This window comes from Protomyctophum bolini (genome assembly GCF_963924005.1).
Source record: "Protomyctophum bolini genome assembly, chromosome: 8".
NCBI classification, from domain to species: Eukaryota; Metazoa; Chordata; class Actinopteri; order Myctophiformes; family Myctophidae; genus Protomyctophum; species Protomyctophum bolini.
Window position 1 is genome coordinate 6,393,812 of NC_137869.1, and position 21,565 is coordinate 6,415,376.

At 43.5% G+C, this 21,565-nt stretch overlaps 1 protein-coding gene across 5 annotated transcripts in view; it reads right to left on the bottom strand.

Moving 5' to 3' along the window:
• adgrl2a (adhesion G protein-coupled receptor L2a) overlaps positions 1-21,311 on the bottom strand; it is a 146,673-nt gene extending 125,362 nt beyond the window's left edge. For 3 of the 5 annotated variants that reach the window (XM_080771092.1, XM_080771093.1, XM_080771091.1), the window contains exon 1: positions 20,555-21,310. The gene's annotated coding sequence lies outside the window, so the exon portion shown is untranslated. Of the gene's footprint in view, positions 1-20,554 lie in introns of all 5 variants that reach the window. The other 2 variants (XM_080771094.1, XM_080771095.1) reach the window with 1 other exon arrangement.
• Between the last annotated feature and the right edge of the window lie 254 nt (positions 21,312-21,565).

Genomic DNA, 21,565 nt, shown 5'->3' on the forward strand with positions numbered 1-21,565 from the left:
ATTATTATTTATTTAATAAAAAGGCATGATTGATCACGGCACATGTTTAATTGTACTTTGCTGTATATATATATATATACACATATACATATACACACACACACAGCAAATTTTAAAAATCTATTAATTTAATTTTGTCTTGAACTTCATGGTTTCCTTTACGGTGCATTCAGCCAGTGTCTGTAACATTGCTCCTTCAGTCCTTCTCCGCCATGATTCCCTTGGCAGAAAGTGAAAGTGGGGGAAGCTTTAAAAAGAGGCGACTGGGCCTTTTCCAGAGTGGTCATTAGCATAGCATCATTCACCGCTGTATGGCGAATTGTGATGCAAACAAGCTCAGATTGCCTCATTTCATGGCCCCCGATTTGAATAACTAAAAGATGGCAAAGGATTTCACTCCTGTCCGTCTTCCCATTGTAAAAAGGAGCCGGTCATCTTTGGGACAGAGTAGCTACAGCCTACAGTATAATGCAAGAGGGAAGTTTCAACTCACACCTGGACTTAATGTTAATTAATGTTTGTCATTAACCCATTCTGACCTGAGATCAGATTCAAACGAGGTTTCCACTGGACACACACTGGTCTGATTAACCCATTCTGACCTGAGATCAGATTTAAAAAATGTCAGTCGTTCTTCGATTTTAAAAAAATAGCAGACCTACAAGCTCGTAGCGTGCCACTCGGTGGCGCGCTATGAGCTTGTAGATCTGCTATTTTTAAATAGCTAAAGCATAACATGATGGTAACACCAAAATGGGTTCCCGTTCAGAATGAGTTAAAACAAACACTGTGCTTTCATTCAGTGTTGCCATGTCTGCTTATAATAAGCGACCTTGGGCTTGTTTTTCTGTTGGTTTTTCTGGTTTTTCTCTTGCAAATTATTGGTATACAGTAGGTGTGGGTTGTGTTTTTGGCCTAAAATGTAGTTGCTTGTTTGAGCTTTTTTTTCCTAATGCTGTATAAACCAGTGGTTCTCAAATAATGTCATGTCAAGGCACCCCAAATTTGTTAAAATATTTCAAAAAATATTAACACATTGTTTTGAAAAACAGCAGATCACAACAACAGCTCACAATGTGTCGCGATGCCTGCAGATCAGCCGTTTTCAAATGTCTGATGCATATATGTTTATATGTACAATTTACAATTTAGGCATTTAGCAGACGCTTTATCCAGAACGTTTTACAGTAAGCAAGAACACCTCAAGCTAAGAACCTAATATCTGTCTAACAGTAGATTATATGTGTACAGTGAAGTTATGAGTATACATTATAGAGTGCCACGTGCACGTGCATCTACATAAAATGCTAAATTATTAATCCAATAAAATGTTAAATTGTAACACTAAATTACATAAGTTTAACCTTTGCATATGCCTGTACGGTCGTTGTGGCTAGTGCTACGGGCCAAGATGGGAGTCTGAAGAGGTGAGTTTTCAGTTTAATAGTGTTCATGTGGCATATACTAGACCTATAAGAGAACATATTCACATCGCGGCCATCTTGTCATTAAGTTAATGAAATGCCACCCTGCTTTTTCGATGCAAAGTGCCAACATGGCCAACACGGGAATATGGTCTATAGTCGCATATTTTGGGCTGGGTTTTCATAGACCTGGTTGCTTATTTCTCTCACAAACGCTGGCAACACTGCTTTCGTTCATTAGATGAAAGCGCTACTGGTTTAAGTTCTTTATTTCATTCTGGACGGGAACCCGTTTAAGCATTATTTAGCTTGTAGCTAAGCTCTACAAGCTTGTAGGTCTGCTAAAAAAAATTAATCATGAAAATGTGGCACAAATCTTTGAATATATTCTTTCAGAAGACTTTTTATTTATTTCGACGTCAGGCCTAAATGTGTTATATGCGAGGTAGAACAATACTGGGCCATGGCATATAGGGCTCCATTTGTCACCGCTAAACCCCTTATCCCTAAACTTCTTTGCCTTTTTTTTAAATTACTTTTGAGATAAGGGGTTTAGCGGTGACGAAAATGGATGTGCTCTATTTTTGTCCATGCTAAACCCCTTATCCCTAAACTGCCTTTTCTTTTTACCATTTAGAAAAACATTTAGATCAGCTAGTTGAACTATTCAAAAATGTTTTTCAAAATAGTAAAAAATGTAAAGTAGTTTAGGGATGAGGGGGTTTAGAATGGATGACAATAGTGCCCATAATGTCTAGATGTCTACCTTTACACAAAGGCTGAATATAATGGCACATCACAGGCAAAAATATGACAAGAAGATAATCCATTTCATTGATTTCTATGATACAGTAGCTATTTCTTTGGGATTATAGATTATTACTTTCGGCGTCTTGTGTCAAAGAACCCCCGTGTCAGTCAGTCAGACAGAAATATTTCTTTCCAAGCCAGCCTTCAACCGGCTATGAATCTGTTCCCACATCAGAGTCTTTGGAATGATGAAAAAAAGAAATATTTGAATGTAAATGGCCTTGCTGGCTAACGTTATCATCTCCCGCCACCCACAGTAGGGGCAGAAGATACAGCAATCACTGGCTCCACACCTTGTGTATATTTAAGATGTGCTTCCTCTTTTGTGATAACAAGGGAAGGGGGGGCTAAAAAAAAACCTTCTTGGGAATAACTGGACCAAAGTCGGGCGAATCCAAGACATAAGGAGGGAGGGAGGGAGGGAAGAGGAAGAGATAGGGGGGAGGGGGAGGGGGGGGGGGGGTTGATACAGGACACTGTGTAAAGCAGGGAAGCAATAAAACATTCATTCTGAAATGATCTGTTCCATTGTACCGAACATCCTCGTTTTGAATACCAAAGGTATTCAAATCCTCAGAAAACAAAGCCTGGATGAAGATTGACCAACTTCCCAAACATGATGCTCTCATTGCAGTCTAGGTCATGCCTCTGAACCTCCGTGGCACCGCCAGCTATGAGACACTGACTGATTCTCATCTCTCCATCTCATGCAGCACGGTATACCGCCGAGCCACTGAAGAGTAATTGCTACCGCCACGTTCTACCAAATAACGACAGGAGTATGTATGAGACTCCATATGAATATGAAACGAGCGTTGATAACGCAGTCCCACGGTGGGGGACGAGGTAATACCTTGAAGATGGCTCTTGTTTAGGGGGAGGGGGTGAGGGGGCTCACAAAACGCACTCCATGATGAGATAGCTCCTTAATATGTTCCCTATACATGCAAAAGAGATCCGCACAGACTGAGCAAATTCAATATAAGACTAACAACTAATTGATGGAATGTAATTGTATTGGAAAATCGTGAGTTGCCGTTTTAAAGCTTAGTTAAGCCTGGACTTGCCTTTGGAAACATTCAATATATCTTTGAATGAATTTGAAGCAAGCTGGTAAACGCATGGAATGATTAAAGTGAAAATGTAGATTAGATATTCAATGCAGACTGCTTTTTTTTAACATCGGCAATATTTTTATATTCATATTTATGGAAGATCTTAAACCAAACAAATATTAGGAAGCACAACATGATTAACAAATAGAAAATGTACCGTCTTGGGAAGATTTCACAAGTGTCGTTTTGTTACACATTCACAGCCAATTACCACTTGCGTTTCAGGCTATTGCTGCATGCTCCAGTTGTACTGTTGTAAGAATCCTGTTAGGAATACTTCATTACACATTTCCTCTTTAAATACAAACTGTTTAACTGCTGCTGGAGTTTAACGACCAATGGGTGCAGAATGACAGTATCTCGCAGCGATAGCTTTAGAACTATTTAGCACCGTCTATGGACGGTTCTGCTGGTCAGCACCAGCGGTCTTAATTCACACAGAAAAGTACAAGCTACCCATATATCACGTTGCTGCTATCTCCAATTTAAACAAACCTTTTGTGTGTGGTTTTTCCCCCCTGTAAATGAATGCCCTACTTAAAGTAGCAGATGTGCAAGCTGGATGTAGTAAAGAGACGCATTTTGAGCTTGTCAATCTGCTATTTTTGCAATTATTGAATTTGAAATAGTGTGGGAGATACGAGGCTTTTAGACTCGTATTTTAGACACACACACACACACACACACACACACACACACACACACACACACAGAGTACATACTTTAAAACTACTTAGCTTCCTCCATATCCAGTAAAAGATGTTATCGCACACGCACGCACACACACACACACACACACACACACACACACACACACACACACACACACACACACACACACACACACACACACACACACACACACACACACACAGAGTACATACTATAAAAACTACTTAGCTTCCATATCCAGTAAAAGATGTTATCGCACCCAGCAAAGCAAACTTTTGGGAAGGTTCTTTGAAGCGGGTCCGTTGGAGCCAGGCCTCCTCGGCTGGTCCTGCCCCTTTGGAGCCAGGCCTCCTCGGCTGGACCTTTGGAGCCAGGCCTCCTCGGCTGGTCCTTTGGAGCCAGGCCTCCTCGTCTGGTCCTTTGGAGCCAGGCCTCCTCGTCTGGTCCTTTGGAGCCAGGCCTCCTCAGCTGCCCCTGGTCCTTTAGAGCCAGGCCTCCTCAGCTGGTCCTTTAGAGCCAGGCCTCCTAAGCTGCCCCTGGTCCTTTGGAGCCAGGCCTCCTCAGCTGCCCCTGGTCCTGGTCCTTTGGAGCCAGGCCTCCTCAGCTGCCCCTGGTCCTTTAGAGCCAGGCCTCCTCAGCTGCCCCTGGTCCTTTGGAGCCAGGCCTCCTCAGCTGCCCCTGGTCCTTTGGAGCCAGGCCTCCTCAGCTGCCCCTGGTCCTGGTCCTTTGGAGCCAGGCCTCCTCAGCTGCCCCTGGTCCTTTAGAGCCAGGCCTCCTCAGCTGCCCCTGGTCCTGGTCCTTTAGAGCCAGGCCTCCTCAGCTGCCCCTGGTCCTGGTCCTTTGGAGCCAGGCCTCCTCGGCTGCCCCTGGTCCTTTGGAGCCTGGCCTCCTCGGCTGCCCCTGGTCCTGGTCCTTTGGAGCCAGGCCTCCTCAGCTGCCCCTGGTCCTTTAGAGCCAGGCCTCCTCAGCTGCCCCTGGTCCTGGTCCTTTAGAGCCAGGCCTCCTCAGCTGCCCCTGGTCCTGGTCCTTTAGAGCCAGGCCTCCTCGGCTGCCCCTGGTCCTTTAGAGCCAGGCCTCCTCGGCTGCCCCTGGTCCTTTGGAGCCAGGCCTCCTCGGCTGCCCCTGGGCCTGCTGGACTCATTTCTGATGATAATGGCTGCTGGAGTCACATCTTGTCAGTCCACTCCAGACTTACTAGCAATCAGCCCGGGGTTGATGAAGGACGGAAATGCCACGGGCAGCACTCTGTGCAACAACAGAACCGTGCCCACTACGCCCTCGTTTATCCACTTAGGACATTTATTTAACCCGTTTTGACCTGGGAACGATTCTACAAATGCCTTCTAAATCCTAACAGTTTTCTGATAAAGCTACCGGTATGTTTCTATGTCAGTCGTTCTAAAGCGTAACATAATGCCAACACCAAAAGTGGGTGCGAAAACAACAGTTCTACAAGCGCAGAGCGTGTCTTGATGTGATGCGTTTGTAGAACCGTTTGCTGGTTTTGCTATTTCAAATAAAAAAAAATGTCCACACACCAAAATCCCACCCAAAATAGTGATGCCAGGGTGCAAATTATATAACCGCGCGCGCGTGCGTGCGTACACACACACACACACACACACACACACACACACACACACACACACACACACACACACACACACACACACACACACACACACACACACACACACACACACACACACACACACACACACACACACACACACACACACACACACACACACACACACACACACACACACACACACACACACACACACACACTCTCTCTCTCTCCAACAGAATTGCATGGGTTCAGTTCAGTTCATCCCAGTAGACTTCGGTGGGGCTGTTGATGGAGCGGTGCAGAAGAATGCACTGAATGTGTTGTGCTTCTCAGCACAGAGAAGATGAATGGCTTCAGATATTTTGTGAAGTGTCATCAGGCTGTTTGGGTGTAGCAGCCACTCATCACCACAGCTCCATCAGGCTGTTTGGGTGTAGCAGCCACTCATCACCACAGCTCCATCAGGCTGTTTGGGTGTAGCAGCCACTCACCACCACAGCTTCATCAGGCTGTTTGGGTGTAGCAGCCACTCATCACCACAGCTCCATCCGACCACTCAATTAATCCTAAAGTCTGTTTGGGTGTAGCAGCCACTCATCACCACAGCTCCATCCTGTTTGGGTGTAGCAGCCACTCATCACCACAGCTCCATCTGTTTGGGTGTAGCAGCCACTCATCACCACAGCTCCATCTGTTTGGGTGTAGCAGCCACTCATCACCACAGCTCCATCCTGTTTGGGTGTAGCAGCCACTCATCACCACAGCTCCATCTGTTTGGGTGTAGCAGCCACTCATCACCACAGCTCCATCCTGTTTGGGTGTAGCAGCCACTCATCACCACAGCTCCATCTGTTTGGGTGTAGCAGCCACTCATCACCACAGCTCCATCTGTTTGGGTGTAGCAGCCACTCATCACCACAGCTCCATCTGTTTGGGTGTAGCAGCCACTCATCACCACAGCTCCATCTGTTTGGGTGTAGCAGCCACTCATCACCACAGCTCCATCTGTTTGGGTGTAGCAGCCACTCATCACCACAGCTCCATCTGTTTGGGTGTAGCAGCCACTCATCACCACAGCTCCATCAGGCTGTTTGGGTGTAGCAGCCACTCATCACCACAGCTCCATCAGGCTGTTTGGGTGTAGCAGCCACTCATCACCACAGCTCCATCAGGCTGTTTGGGTGTAGCAGCCACTCATCACCACAGCTCCATCAGGCTGTTTGGGTGTAGCAGCCACTCATCACCACAGCTCCATCAGGCTGTTTGGGTGTAGCAGCCACTCATCACCACAGCTCCATCAGGCTGTTTGGGTGTAGCAGCCACTCATCACCACAGCTCCATCCGACCACTCAATTAATCTGTTTGGGTGTAGCAGCCACTCATCACCACAGCTCCATCCGACCACTCAATTAATCTGTTTGGGTGTAGCAGCCACTCATCACCACAGCTCCATCCGCTGTTTGGGTGTAGCAGCCACTCATCACCACAGCTCCATCAGGCTGTTTGGGTGTAGCAGCCACTCATCACCACAGCTCCATCCGACCACTCAATTAATCCTAAAGTCTGTTTGGGTGTAGCAGCCACTCATCACCACAGCTCCATCCGACCACTCAATTAATCCTAGAGTCCAATAAGAAAATAAATTACATTTATTATGAATGGCGTGTTATGGGAGCACCAACAGAGACACGCATGAGCCACCTGGGGAACCTGCAGGGTATATTATAGCCCAACTCACTGGTGGGTTTTTATCAGGATCTCTTAGTGCCTGTTAACGGTCCAACATAATCGTTCTTGCCGTTTTAATGGTCTGGTGGTGACAGACAAATAAAATAACAAATGGCCCAAGTAAGTATAGACTTGTTTAACTGCTAAGATATGGTTTGTGGAAACAAATTAACAATACAATCAATGTCAGGATTTGGTTTGGAGAAAAATGCAACAGTTTGTACAGGAATCTCCCCCTCCTCGTCCCCAGCCTCGTCCATGTGTATCTACATGTCTCGTTTCTAGTGATAACATGCCAGGTGCGACGTAGGAGTTGTAATTCTCACACCATGTCTTAACACATTTAGGCCTGACGTCGAAATTTAAAAAATGACTTTTTTAAATGTATTTCTTTCTGAAAACCTCATGTTTCTATATCAGTGGTGCTCAATATTTCATGTCAAGAACCTCAAAAATTATATGTAATTGGCCTCCGCCCCCATCTGAAAATATGTTGTTCCAGGGACCCTCCTCCCAGAAGCAAAGATTTCAGTTAAAAACGTTCGCTCTGAAAGAACATATATTCAAAAGATTTGTGCCACATTTTCACGATTTTTCAAAAATAGCAGAACTACAAGCTCATAGCGCGCCACTCGGTGGCGCGCTATGAGCTTGTAGATCTGCTATTTTTCAATAGCTAAATCATAACATAATGTTTAAAACACCAAAAGGGGTTCCCGCACAAAGTGGGTTAATTAAAACCAGCTTGGTAGGTGGCGAATTGCTGCATTAAACAAACAGGTTGGCCTAATGGCCAAAGCAGTCAGGGTTTTTTTACGTGATTTATGACAGATTTTGGCTCCACCGGGGCCTCACACCTCATTCAGAGAGCGAGAGAGAGACGGAGGCATGACGAGGAATAAGAGTGAGCTGTTACAATACATGGGACTTTTTTCCCACCCCGAGCGTCAAATGCTAAGAAAAACACAGGGAAATACCCAGAGGGGTCTAAATGTTAAATGTTAAAGCATTCCAAAATGTCCCACATGGCGCCGGTGGTGGTCGGCCATTACCGGTGGCCGTGCGGCCAGCCGACTGAGCGTGCAGAGAAACGGCCGTGCACGTTGTGTGTGTGTATGTGTGTGTGTGTGCACAGTGCACGTCGTGGGCGAAGAGAGAGATCTGTGTACAGATTGAGCACATACCTTAATGCAGGCAGCGCAAGAGGACAAGTGACATGCAAACCAATGACATGAAAAATATGACCCGTCTGAAGTGAGTGTGTGTGTGTGTGTGTGTGTGTGTGTGTGTGTGTGTGTGTGTGTGTGTGTGTGTGTGCAGCCAAACGGCTTGCGAAATTCTGTGCAATATCTTCCACTATCGGTAGCCGCCAAATATGGAGAAGACGCTGTTACTTGTACCCCTGAAGGGTGTGTGGGTATTTGTTCGGGATTTGCTGATTGCATTCTGTACGGCACCTTGTAAATATTTGTGTCCTTGTATTTGTATCTCTTATGTGGACATAAATAAATGATTAAAATGTGCACTGTGCACGCGCTGCAGTGGTCAACGTTAGGCTGCTCAACAGTGACATCTTATAGCCGGGGAGCCAGTCGCCCCAAAAGTTTAGAGGACCTGTGATGTCATGACAGTGTTTTTTCTATTAATTTGTTTATTAAGGTCCACAGAATGAGAGGCCTGCTCTGCCGGAAAGTTTATGGACATTTTTGTATACCACGCCATAGACAACCAAGATAAGGCAAAGAAATTCAAAATTTCTTCATGATTTAAGTAGCATGTGACATGTCAAACTATAGGGGGTTCTCATGATTCTGAATCCATTCCAAGCATTAGTTTTGCACGAAAAACACTCCTTGGGCTAAAAATGGCCATTGCCGTCATCACAGATGTGATGAGGTCAGCACATTTTGGGCACATTTGGGCAATTGGATATGGACACATTTAGGAGTGTTTTTTTGTGTAAAACGAATGCTTGGAATGGATTCGGAATCATCAAAACCCCCTAATTTGACATGTCACATGCTACTTAAAAGTATGATGAAATTTGCCATAATTATTAATTAGTTGTCTATGGTGTGGTATACAAAAAGGGCCATAACTCTTTTTTTGCAATGTTTCCGGCAGAGCAGACCTCTCATTCTGTGGACCTTAATTAATGGCCAAGTGAATAGAAAAAACACAAATAAAAAGTATGTCATTCATGACATCCCAGGTTAATCTCAAATCCTTGAGCTTTAGGGCTCCCTGGTTATCAGGTCAGTGATGTCATTTCTGTACTGAAGTGTGCATACATACATGGAGACATACGGACAGACATTGCTGGAACTTAGAGTAGCCACTGTCTGCAACACTCAAACACAGGGTTTATGCGCATTACTACAAAACACCAGTCTCATTTGCATATTTACGCAAGACATATTCTCTCAATTCCTATTCTGGGCATATAACTAATTGACAGGATTCAGAGTGGCGTGAAAATGTTCCTGTTGTTTTCTTTCTGTCTTCCCAATAGTGTTAGTGAACCACTTAATGCACACACACTGTGCCAATGTGAGATGTGCTACTCTAGTTCTGCACGTCGATAGTGGATAAACCCATACAGTAACAGTAGCTTACAGTACCTTGTATCAGCGACACGTTTACCATTGAATGCTCAATAATGAAGCTGTAATGACTCATAACGTTATAGTCTACTTTGCATACTTCCTGAACTTTAACCCATTTAGGCGGCCCTGACGTCGAAATTAAAAGAAATGTCTTCTGAAAGAATATATATATATATATATATTCAAAGATTTGTGCCGCATTTACATGATTTTTCTAAAATAGCAGACCTACAAGCTCGTAGCGTGCCACTCGGTGGCACGCTATGAGCTTGTAGATCTGCTACCTTTTAAATAGCTAAAGTATGACATAATGCTTAGTTAAAACACCAAAAAGGGTTCCTGTACAGAATGGATTAATTACCAGCTAATGGGTGAAACTAAAATGGAATAAATGCGTTACAATTATCCTACTGTAATATTTATAATCAATATTCCATATTGATTATTACATAAATTTTTCTGTTGGTATACTGGCCATTGGCCACCTATAATTTCAAGTGGACATTAAATATAAATATATATTGATTGCTGTCTTAGCTGTAGCATTATTTAATATATTAAATAAACTAACCAAATTACAATATGAACATTGATAACAATTAAAATCATACGTAGTGTTTTATAAGCATAAAAAAGAACTTGTGAATACTGGTGAATTTTAAGTGAACTTGAATATGAAATGCTCATTGTGATAATTATGGTGGCGTCACAAAGCGTGCCAGAAAGCTTGCAATGAGTCACATCACATCGTAAGTCTGTAGTTCTATTCATCTTGGCACCATACAGGGTGAAGTATAAATTATGCTTTTAGGAAATTATGATATACTGTACAAGCAGGAACAGTCCAGCAGTGCAGCGATGATAAAGTGCTATGTGATGTGTATTACATATGGACATTAAATTTAAAACTTGGCAGGCCAAATAAATGTCGGAACGGAAACCCAGATCTCATGTCTGGTCTGCTCCAAAAGTGTGAAAACTGTTAACACTACATATTATCCAATTATCTATGGTGGAGTATAATCTAGTGTAATACTTTCAAACTGACTTCTTGCCACGACGCAGGAAAAGGCTTCCATGCCACGCTAACTTTAAAAAAGAATACGCTCCACAACATTCATTCAAACAGCATTCATTCAGTCATCTAATTCTATGTGTTGGGATGAATCATTGGGAAACCCCAACACCCTTCCGGATTGCATTATTTTAAATGCATTACGTTATTATGCATTTCACATATTCGCCTGCATATGAGCCAGTAATATTTACTTATTATTATTACATTCATATGTATTTATTAATATATCGTGACCACTAGTTTTATAATGTATTAAAAATATATAATTTACTATATTTGTGATTCCCTGGTCCATGAACTTAAGAGAATGTTCACCCAATGTTAACTTGACAAGAACATTCTCTTACGAAGTCCGTTCTTAGTATTGAGAAAGACACCTCATAATTTCTGCTTTTGAAGCTTTCCTCTGCTATAGATACAATATTTCGTATAACAGACTACTGCCACCTCACGGTATGGAGTGTCATTTTCTCTCATGCACAGAATATGCAGGTCGGCCATCAGACGACAGTCAGCTGTAATACCTTGTGGCGTGTTCAGTTCCACTGTGACTTTTACTGAAGACGTGAGGACGGCGACACAAAGCAATCTGATCAGTCGCCATTAGCTCTTGCCCGAAGGGGCCTCGGACAGCGACTACCCCAAAACCTCCGGCATTGGGAGGGGCAGCTTCGTCCAAACAGGCAGCGGCGACTGCCAGGGCCTGCCGCAGCTGTACAAGCAAAGCTGTAAAAAGGAAGTTACTGGCCGCTGTCGCTCAATCTTTCCTCGTGATAATCCCCATGCCTTCTGCACTCACAGCAGCAACACCCCCCACTCCCCCCCCCCCCCCCCTACTCTCAACACCGCAACTCCTGGACTCTCTCTGCGTTGCTTTTCACACTTCCTAAGTCCTATAACTACCAAGTTCACTGTGGTGGGGAAGTGGACATGTTGCGTCACCTCTCTTCCAGCCTGAACCCCACCTTCACCTTCTGTTTCCATCATTGTTCAGAGTTCCACCAGGCATTTTCTAAAGACAACATGAAGGCTGTGCGGTGTGTGATTTAAAATTGATCCCAGAATCTCTCTGGCTTCGTCATTGTGGCTTTGACTCTGTTGTCGTTCACTGAAGCAAATAAATCAATTGTAATAATGTCACTTTAATGTCTGTCAATTTCTCCAGTTCCTCCCCTCGGGAGATCGATAAAGTTTCATCTCATCTTATCTTACGCCGTCTTTTCTTATCCATAATCGTACAAAGTGAAAAAAATGGTTGTAGATATTGTTTTTGTAACTTTGTCTTAACAACTATTGCTTCCACGTTTAAGTAAAAGGAATAAACATGGCAGCCAAATGAGAATGGATTCCCATAACATCTTCTTTAAACTGATAGGATCAGCGCTGCCATCGGGACAGGATTTAACTGCATGTCCTTCGCAAACAGACACACAGCAGTTAAGAAACTATCGATCGGTTTTCCTGATAAAAACATGGACATATCAGACCACATGCAGCCCGACTGTATTAAAGATTGCCATCCTGTCTACAGCAGTTGGACGCAAAAAAAAAGAAAACGAATAAGAAGCAAAATAAACAAGACTAACCACCAGTGGTCAGTTTGTAACCGAGTCAACACTGTAATCCCCAAACACAATTCCATAGGACACTGTGCCCAGGCTCCAGCTAAAACTAAACTTATGACACTGTGCCCAGGCTGGCTCCAGCTAAAACTAAACTTACGACACTGTGCCCAGAGACTCCAGCTAAAACTAAACTTATGACACTGTGCCCAGGCTCCAGCTAAAACTAAACTTATGACACTGTGCCCAGGCTGGCTCCAGCTAAAACTAAACTTTGGCCCTGAGGCCCAAAGTTTCAACATCTCTATTTAGATTGACATTTCTCGTCCTCTGTTGTTCCAGTGTAAGGAGATCCTGTGTCTCGTTGACCCAAACGCAGAGCGTTCCCTCTGGCCTGTCACAGACAGAGGAGAGTGATGTGACTGCTCTGCTTTACGGAGAGAAGGAGAGCCTCTGCAGCGAGACAGCAGCAGGTGCAGCGGTGACAGTTAACCGTGTTGTTTGCGCGCCACACCGCACACACTGTCGCTGAGACCATGGTTCACAGATGTAGCCACTCAGTGCAATGCTTTATTGGCTGCCTGAAACAATGCATCTCTGTCACTGGAAACTGCTTCTCCTCAGGCCGTTTCAGTCCGAGGGTGTTCCGTTATGAAACATGGCATATGAAAAAACCTCTCGCTCTGGCTCAAGAGGTCAATTCTGCACCGCAGTAACACAATAAACCCCCCCTCCTCCCCCCCAAGCTCTGACAAAACACACATTATTCCCACATAACGCAGCCAAGAATGCTAGATATCTACTGAATTGCATACAAAACAAACACTTTGATTATACCATGGTATTTCTATAACAGGTTACTCTTAGGAAACCTCGTTAATCTGGGAAAAATAAAAAAATATGTTAACCAAGTCGAGAGTTAAAACAAGAAGTATCACAAAGTTCAGCACACATTCATATACGTTCAACTACATCTGATAAATCATTAGCTGTGCTTTATGCAAATGGCGCATGCATGCACACCGGTTAAGAAATCTACCAGGTAGCTAGCAGCTCAGACTGCACCTTACCCTGCCTTGAGGGGGGCTGTTGCAAGGCATGCAATCTAATCATGCGACAAAGTCAATATGTAAATATGAACACACCTAAAACATAATGACAGCCATTGTGTGTGTGAGTCATGTGGCGCTGGTGTGTGGTGGTGGTGGAGACAAAGCAAACCTGTTATTTATGTTTTCCTCTCAAACGCAGACACCACTTGGAGTATAGCCACTGTACAGAGTCCCCCTCCCAAGTCCTACTGTAGATTGTGTCTGCTGAATCTCCGAGCGATGACAGTATGAGATAAATATGACTATTGTTTTCCTGTAAAGCACCCAGTGAGTCTCTGCTTGTTCAATTACTGGAAGGAGCCACGACAAAGACGGTTAAATCATTTGTGGAGACATTATCTGCACGCACACGGAGAGAGGGAGGGAGAGAGAGAGAGAGAGAGAGAGAGAGAGAGAGAGAGAGAGAGAGAGAGAGAGAGAGAGAGAGAGAACGTGACAGAGAGAGGGAGCATGTTACTGTGCGTGTCGAGCAAGGGGAGGGGGAGAGAGCGCGGTGTAGAAAAAGAGCAGACATAGTAGGGGCCAAAACTTCAGTCTGTCGCAGAGGAAACAGAAACATGTTTTTGAAGACCACACATGGAGGTCCTAAGTGGATAGAAGCAGCAGGATCCATGATTCACTGCAGGAAATTAATAGAGTAATACAGTTTACTCTGATACAAAGCCAAGAACGACATCACGACTCGAAAATGTTTCCCATTACAGGTGATGATGGATATCCGTGAGGGGAATGCAAATGTACACATAGTCTGTGACTGAACGGCAGAGAGAACTTTAATCTTCCTTATAAACAAAGTCTATTATAAACAATAGCGACTATGCAAGCACTCATCTGTCAGCGTGAGCAATCACGAACACATAAGTCAGCTGTTTTTCTCAGCATAGCCCGTGTGTTTGATGTTTCTGGCATGCTAGCAAATGAAACACCTATTTTCTTGATTAGTATCAAGTGCACCCATGATTCTTGCACTGGCAGTCAAGACATGTCATTCAATGAGCTAGCGGAGTGGTATGAGCAAATTAAATCAACTATAAACTTGTACGGAAGAATGTCAGTTTAGCGGAATCTCAGATGTTGAAAATGATCGGTCAGTCAACTAGGTCCTAGGAATGATATATTAGCAGAATTTAATAACGTATTCCAATAGATTGCGCCTAATTGTAAATTTTTCAAAGATTTAGCCTACGTACATGCAGTCGTTGGTAACTTCGTAACAATGTATTCATACTATTCAATATTTTATATTGACTTCAAGATGATATTTTGGCGATCCCAAAACATTCATTAGCTACGCAACCTCCCTTCCTGATGGGATGGGATCAGGGATGGGATCAGCAAGGTTCTACAATTAATTTCTTATTTTTTTAACCAAGGAGCTCCCAGGAGAACAATATGTGCTTCCAGATGGCACATAGATGAAAATACTTTTCACCCATGTTCTGATTATCTCTGCTGGAACAGCATGATGACAACCAATGTGACAAAATAATGCTTCTTTTAGGCTAAAACAACATCTCTTTTCCTTTGAATGTAATCAACAGTCTGTCTCGAGAGACTAGGTCTAGGGGTGACCTTCATATTGTGATAGTATCATGAGGTTGATGCATCATGGTTTAATTAATTGCAAAACAAGTAAAGGAAATAAACGTGTTATTGTGCAGAGATAACAAACACCCACTTGATGTTTAAACAAAGTATATATTTAAAATGCAACTGGCTACAGCAAACCTTTGCTTACCAGTATTAAATCTAGCCAGAATGACATCAATTTAAATATATTAAGATACAACATCGATTGCTCAAAGGGAATGTATTCTGGAAAAGGATGTTTACAGGACTTCTCCCTTCTCCCTTTGCAATGAGTCAGATTCTGAAGGACAACAGCAGCCTATCTGGGGAAGATATATTGTGCTGGTGGTGTGTTTACCCACACCATCCCTTAAATAACAGCCCTGTCTCGTTGGAAAAGGGGGCTTTTAACTGTGGATGTGCTGTTCTCTCCTATAATCCAGCCGAGACATGACTCCTTCCCCTGGCAGACGTCCGTAGATTCTCCCCCACCCTCCCCTCTCTCTCTCTCTCTCTCTCTAGTCTGGCCTAACTCTTGGCTACCATAGCAAAGGCGCAATAACGGCTATTGACTTAGAATCTTCCCTCCCTGGCGCTCTCCTCTGTCACACAGAACCTTCCCTCCCTGGCTCTCTCTCCTCTGTCACACAGAAATTTTAGATTTTTTTCCTTCCCAAATTAGTGTTGTAAACGGTGCCTAGATAAGGACCTGTCCTGTTCACATAGCAACAAGAGTGAGTGATATAGGGCCGGTGTGTGTGTGTGTGTGTGTGTGTGTGTGTGTGTGTGTGTGTGTGTGTGTGTGTGTGAGAGACACTAGTCACACTAGTGTACCAAACACTTTGATGTTGTGCAACGCAAAATAAATCAAAATGGAAATAAAGCAACACAGAAAACAAGTAAAGTTAAAATGTCTATTTTCTTCTTGATAGATATTGATTAATTTCCGCTTAATAAATTATGCTGTAAATTCATTAAAATCAAATAATCTAAATAAATAATTAATAGACAACTAGTACTACTAAAAAAAATCCAATAATGCTCACGCAAGTTATGCTTGTGAATTTAATTTAGTGTAAGAGAGTTAAGAGAGTCACACACACACACACACACACACACACACACACAGCTGTGAAATATTATCGCAATCAGTAACCACTACCAGGTCAATATTGTTAAGCACCAGCCTTGTTTCAAGACAACGCCTTTTTACAACCCATTTTTCTTTTCAAAGAAAACTAAAAATGAGAAAGCGAAGAAGAGGTGCCACATCACATAAGCCAAGGATGAGAAGAGTGCTTCTTGAGCAGAAGACTGAGGAGCGTGATACCGTCCATAGAACTTATCCCTAGCCTTCCTTTTCATGGGTTTGAATCTGCCCTTAATCGCCTCCTCCTGTCTTTGTTACCATAATGTTCTGCTAGGAAATTATTCAGGCAGGCAGAAAGTTTCACCTGCCATTTTCGGAGGCACAGAATCCCCCACTGCACCAGAGAGAGGCCTTTGGCAAGTGGAAACAAATGTTTCACAAAATGGCAGGGAGGCGGGAGGGGAGCGCCCTGGCGCACGGTGTTTCACTACTGATTGCCAATCGTAAAAATAAAGTCAGTCATAAAAGGGGCGGTGTTTTTTGGCCCACCAAAGACCAGTGCACATTACATCAAATTTGCCGTAGCCCTTTTTACGGCCTTGTTTATTCGCTTTAACGGCGAGCTGTTATCCGCACAGTATGACTACATGTAAGGTGGCGTAGCAGCGGAAATGACTGCATCTGAAAACACAAACCCCAAGTTCATACGCCAAGCCAACAGTGGGATGTCCATTTCAATGCCTTGACTCGTTCCAGTTCGCCACTTCAGGGTTTTTTTGTATGTATGGACGGTATGCCTGTGCCCATTTTACCTGCATTTTTACTATTGAGTGACATACTGTACCACAACCACATCATTAGAAAAAGCTACAAAGTGACATTCCTTCATGCTCCCAACACAAGCCGAACCCATGACGCCCATCATGGGTGACAACGATGAATATTATTTTTTGGTGGTCCGTTATTGTGTGAATTAAAGCACCAAACCCCCAACAACACTGACACAAACAAACAATACATTCAGACTCAATGGAATCATCATCATACTAGTATTCATTTGGACTCCCAGACAAAAGACAACAACAGACTGAAGGCTAGGAGGAAATGCGACAAAAAAAAGGATGGATGTGGCCACTAGTCAGCGTGTGTTTGTGTGTGTGTGTGTGTGTGTGTGGGGGGGGGGGGGGGGGGGGTTGTATCCTGAAAATCTATAATAAAAGTATTTAAAATAAAGATTTTCATTTGCTTGTAAAAAAGAAATACTAAGCCTATGGAAACAGCAGTGTGGCCTTTTGCATAGGTCATCCCCTCAAATATGGATTTTTACCGACCATAACTGCACTGTTTAGTGTTTATGCAATATGCACACACACACACACACACACACACACACACACAAATATAAAAAATGTTAATGCCTTCACACACCCACTTGTTCATTCACACCATCTCAGCCTTCACGCTAGCAAAATCCAGATAAAGTCAGGCGAATAGAGAGATATGTACCATTTTGTCTCTCCACCTCCCATCATATATAGAAGTACGCTATCACGCTATGGCTATATTGATCTGTGAGTGGAGATGAACAGCGAGGCAAAGAGAGAGAGAGACAGAGAGAGAGAGACAGAGAGAGAGAGAGAGAGAGAGAGAGAGAGAGAGAGAGAGAGCCAATGTGGGGGTACTGGCAGATCAACAGCAGCTGCAGCTCCATGAAACCGGACGCACTCCCTCAGAAGCAAGGATATGGATTGGAAAAGCCACTCTTTGCCTGAAGACAACAGTAACATGCTTATAAAATGTGTGCTTGTCTCAAAGGGTTGTCAAATACTGACATATGAGACAATAGGTGCCGGGAAACCATCTTTTAGGGGCATTTGATGTTTTTCTTTTTTGGTCATTCATAGAGGCTTGAAATACACCTAATTGTCCTTCAATCCAACGGCAGGACACAAACCATGTAAACCTTTCATTAAAATATAAATGCCTAACCAGTGTCGTTTAATAATTATATCGTGATAAAAATGTATGCCACAGAGTAAAATCTCTGGGAGTGGACATTCAAGGGTGTATTTTTAATTTTCACTAACACTGATGATTTTGCTGCAAATTTGCTATATTTGAAGTCATTGAGGGTCACGTGTCCTGCAGTGTGAAAGCTTTGACATTTGAAGGCTTCCCTCCACGCAAAAAAAAAAAGAAATGTTGTGTTTTCATATACAGTAATCAATGTCTTAAAATTAAAAAACTGCCTCTGAATCCAGAAGCTCACACTCTTCTCCCTGAATAATTTCGGACTCAGTCAGAACTAATGCCAGGCAAAGCCTTACTATACCCTTTTCACTTAGCAAAGGCTGTGGCCACTTTGATATGCTAATGCCTCCCTTCCAAACAGTTGGAATTTGCACTTGCATTAATTCAAACATTTTTTGTGAAATACCATTGCCATATAAAAGGGGTCTGGGTAGACTCATTGTAGCCCATGAAGCCTGACAGGATTGTATTATGCCCGACACACTTCCTTTGGATTCACAGTTTTACAAGCTCGCAATTAACCAAGTTATCCATTTATATATATAAGTGAAGGGAATTTGTATGCATAAATTGAGAGACTAGAGCACTTTAGATCAATTGGTGAAGTTATACATTTTAGTTTGCCCTCATTTTAAGGACTATGTCATAGTATGTGTCGAGTAGCCTTCAACGTTTCTGAATAGATCTGAGTGTTGTGTTGGTTAGATTATGTAGGCTATTCATCAAGTTATTTTGAAAATTTACAAAAAAAATAATATTAATGGTTGGGCTAGAGATAATGACCAAACATAGGAAAGAATGAGAGATTGACCGCATTCATACTTCATAGACCCTAATCCAGTCAGGAATGTGTAGATGTTTCCACATCAGACGCAGCAGAGCCCCAACAAAGGATGGGAAATCACTTGTGTTGGGTTTTTCCGTTTTTAGAAGGTGGTTAGGTTAGGGGGAAATGCTGGGGTTAAATCAAAATGTACCAGATTCAATGATCGATCATTTGACATTCCTCCTGTGTTGTCGCCAGACAGTCACGCATCACAGGACGCTGTCTGTTGGCCGGGGGAGCCTGCAGATAGAGTAGCTCTACTCTACGAGGGAGAGGAGGTTGCTAGCGCTGCTGCACCGCATGTGTGAGCATTTCCCCCAGCCGTTAACACATGGTTCAACTGATAGGCCTAAATAATGGATGCTCAGAAAAAGATCTAATTCCTGTGCCCTGGCAGACACACAGTATTTATTTCTGTGTTTTTCTATTTAGCCTACTACTAGTTTATTTTATTTTTTATCTAGGCACATTTTTCATGAAGCAAAAAAACAATCTACTGTATACATTATGTAGCCTACTGCTGACTGTCTATAAATTATAATCACCCCATTATGGGAAGTTAACCTTATTGAAATGGTGTTGATTGTTTGTCGCCTCTTAGACAAATAGTCAACCCCTTAGTTGTAGTGGATTAGCCTCCCCGATGCTTTCAACTTGAGTCTCAAGAATCACAGCGACATTCATGCTTCTCAGTCTAAATCCCCATTCCATTCAACCAAGCTGACCATCATCAGTGGATTTAAAACACCGGTGACCAGCACCAACTCCACCTACCTACAATCTAGAGGAGAACGCATAAATTCAAATTAAATGGTGCTGTACGTGTTCTGGTTCATATAAACGCGCTGCTCTCCCACCACTTTTTTTTAATAGTTTCCATTCAGCCAAAACGAGACGGCAGTCGAGCAAATCAATCCACATCTGGTTGTGTTTTGATTAACCATTTTTCAATTAACCATGGTACCCCTTGGATCATTTTAATTACTGCAGTGCAAACAGACTCGTTCTGTTCTTTAAAGAATCATTCGTAGTTTAAAAAAAACTGCTATTCGGTTTCTCTTTACAAAGAAAAGTTGATTTTTAACAGCCCACTGAGAGGTTTGTTTTCGGTTTGCGAAAGTAAAATATACAACTGTAAAGAATGACTTATGGCTTGTGCTCTTCGCCTCTTCCATATGCTGGTAAAAACCAACGTAGGTGAACTTGCCAAAAAAAGGGTCCTCATCCCGAAAGAAAAGAAAGTTCGTGCACTCCAGTCCACACACACGCACACCAACTTGAGACCTCAACCCTGCTTAGACAGTATGATTTATAAAGTGACAACATAAATGTCAAAACCACGCCAATTCCATTCTTACCTTTATTTGTTTTTCTTGCTTTCTTGAAAAGCAGCCACGCGGCTCATATAAACGACCAAAAACGTAGTCACGCCGACCCCGCGGGGGCGATGGACAAATCTCAACGGGTGAAGGACAGTCCTCTGCGGATGAAGAGACGGGCTCTGCTGCGGCTCTGATGCATGCTCCCTCTTCTTAATCTGGGACAGATAGATGGGCTCTCTCTGCTATCAGGCGGCGGGTCTCTCGGCTCTCTCTCTCAGCCCATACATTCCCCCACGCCGCATCGGACACACACTCCCATGGCAAGGTGTTGCTCAGTCAGTCAGTCCTAACTCATCAGCATCTATTCTCAGCTCTTCTCGCTGCCTCCTGGACTGGACTCACTCCCCGAGTCAGTCACAACAACATAGCACACACACACACGCTATCTGTCTGCGAGGAGAACACAAGCGAAGCCCCGGCAGGGACGAGGAGCACAAGACTGCCCGCTCGGGGGTGATTATAGTAGTAGTGGTCTGTTGTTGGTTGTGGTGGGGGGCAGAAAACGTGGATGTCTCTCACTCTCTCCTCTCTCTCTCTCTTTCTCCGCGACAGAAAAAGTCAATCCTCTCCGGGTTCGGGTCTGAATGGGGAAAATGACGGCCGACTGAAGAAGTTTCTTCAGCGGCTTCGCCTCTGGAAAAGATCCCGCTCACAGTATTGAGACACTTGCTTCTTCCAGTAAACAGTGCCAGTGCAGTGGAAATGCAGCCTGCCGTCTGCGCGGAGCAGCGCTCTGTGCATGGGAGGGAGCCTATCAAAACCCGACACGGAGTCCCCGAACGCACGGACCCGGAGTCAGTCGACTCTAGAAGATCCGTCTCTAACGCCAACAGTTAGTAGACTAATCGCATCCAACATGCTAGCATGTCCAGCAAGACTCTAACTGTTGCAAACGAGATTGCACACAATAGTACAAATGGGAAATAGATTATCAATATGTTCTCCCCCCCCCTATGGCCCCATTTCCTCTGTAGATGACAGGCTACA